Consider the following 2,473-nt stretch of genomic DNA (forward strand, 5'->3'; position numbering starts at 1 on the left):
GCTGGAAAGGGGCTGCCCCAGGAAACTTGGGGCTGGGACAAGAGTCATCTCCTGATGGCGTTTTTACAGTGACAAAGGAAGAGTTGGGTTAGTTTAAAGGGAAAGCCCAGAGCTGCAGTTATGCTGGGGCTGGGAAGGGGCTGCCAAGCTCGATGGAGGGCTGATGCTCAAACCTTCCTCTTGGGAAGGCTTGTTTTTAGAAAGGAAGGGCTGCAGCACTGAGACTGAAACTGAGCTTACGATGAGGGTAAAGAGAAAGCTCAGTTGTATTGGGCTGGAAAGCATCATACAACGTAAACTACTCCCTGGCACTCATCTTCTCTTCCGAGGAGTATTTAGTCTGCAGATGGAGAAAGACTCTTGCCTCTGGCGCAGCCTGGGTTTAGCATTAAGGCTGAGAGAAAGCCCAGAGGTAGGGTTGTGTGGATGCTGGAAAGCATCTTCCAAAGTAAACAGAGCTGACCCAAGGCTTTTGCTTTTCTGAAAGCAGGGCTGCTGTTTGCCTCCAGGATGGCCTGCTGTCTCCTCACTGTTCAGATTGGCAGCACCAAATGTTGGTGTGTATCAGTAGGCCTCCAGCCAAGGGGCTGTGTCCTGGGCATTACGTACCATGCGGGGCAGTGGGCTTTCCTCGTTCGTAGCTGCAGTCTGAGCTCTCTGCCCCTCACCCACAGCACTGAGGAAGCATCTCGGAGGCCTTGTACCTTCCTGCAAACCCCCTTTTTATGTGTGAACTTCTCGCGCAAGTGCTCCCTCTGTGTCCGTCTGAGAGAGGGAACACTTCTGACCTTTATGGTGAAACGTTTCAACTTTCTCAGTCTCTGAGGCTCATTCAGGGCTGCTGAAGAGGAGTGAGGACTGAGCTGCCTTTTCTCTGTGTCCTGTGTGCCTGCCTTCAGCAAGACCTGCTGGTCACTGGGCTAAGGAGACAGTCACCCAAGGGTTGCCCAAGTGTTTCTAGATAGGTAAATGCTTGCCTGGAAAGTAAACTGTCACTTTCCAGGAGGAGGATTTGTTGCTCTTAGTATTAGCCATCTGAAACCTAGCTGTAACTGATGAGGAAAGGCGGGCACCTCCAGTTTAACCCATGTGTTAACTTCTTAGAATCATAGAATCATGGAATCAGTAAGGTTGAAAAAGACCTCTAACTTCATCAAGACCACACGTGGCTAAAGCAAGTTGTGTGGTCACGTCTCGCCTCTGGCAGCTCCACACAGGAGCTGGCACCAGCACGCTGACAGCCAGGTAACTTGGCTTGTTCTCCCCTTGGTCCTGCGAGGAGGGCAGCTGAACTGCAAACCCATGAACCCCCACCACGCTCCGGTAGCTGCGCAATAGGAGATGCACACACGCGCCTCTGGGAAGGCGTTCATACTTGGTAAATTCCTCTCTTCCTAGGGCTTATATGTTTGAAGCTCTTCCAAGAGGTATCCAAGCACAGGAGATACAGTGAGTATCCATAACACTGTTCCAGGCAGTCATGCCCCTGCAGCTTGCTCAGACCAAAAGCAGTTGGCCAACTGTGAGATGATGTAAATGCAAAGGAGGATTTCTTTGGGCTGGGACATCAGAGGTGTACTCTGAAATGCAATGTTTGATTACATTTGTTATCTCTACTTGGAAAACTATGCAGTCATAAAAAAATGATCCAGCCTCCAATAGTGCAGTCACCAGTTCGATTCTTGAGATGCTGGAAAGCAGCTGCCTGTCCATTAGCACTACGTATAATGCCAAGTTAATATCGTCATGTGATTTCATGATGCGGTCAGCAGGTGAGCCTACAGAAATCTGCCTGAGCAGAGGCTGGAGGAAGGTAAGAACCAGACTCTCCCAGTGCAGCCTCCACCCATGGCCAGCCCATGCTCTTGATAGCTCAAGCAGTCCCCTCTGGGGGAGCTTACCTGGCAAGGAGCTGTGATACCAGGGTCTTGGGCAGTCTGATCCCCTCTAAAGGGCTCTCCCTAGGGCTCAGGTAGGAGAAAAATCATCTGGTGAGTAGCAGAACAGGGGAAGACATGTTTGTTTGGGATCTGCGCTGTGCTCACAGGTGTTTTCCTTGGGTGAGGGATATTACTGAAGCTCCCCTGTTGTTAGGGCACTGACACAGCCTCCCTCTCTGCCACCAACCCATCTCATTATGAACTTTGTAGTGAAGGGTTAACCTACACAACAGCCTTTGCTCTGTGAGGACCTTGTGAGAGCTGTCTTTTCTATCCAGGCACCTGTTTACTCAAACTTATAGGAACTTTTCATCAGTAGGACATGTCATACTGCAGAGTTCTAGAACAATTTGGGTCAGGAAGGACCTCTGGCGGTCACCTGGCCCAACCCCTGCTCCTAAACGTGGGTCGGGTTGCTCAGAGCATTACTCAGATTTTGAGCATCCACATGGATGGAGACTGCTGCCGCTCTGGGCCCCTGCTCAGTGGTTTCGAAGTGTGAAGGGAGCAGGGGTGCACAGGGTGCTGGGGTT

This window comes from Apaloderma vittatum, unplaced genomic scaffold (genome assembly GCF_000703405.1).
Source record: "Apaloderma vittatum isolate BGI_N311 unplaced genomic scaffold, ASM70340v1 scaffold5036, whole genome shotgun sequence".
NCBI classification, from domain to species: domain Eukaryota; kingdom Metazoa; phylum Chordata; class Aves; order Trogoniformes; family Trogonidae; genus Apaloderma; species Apaloderma vittatum.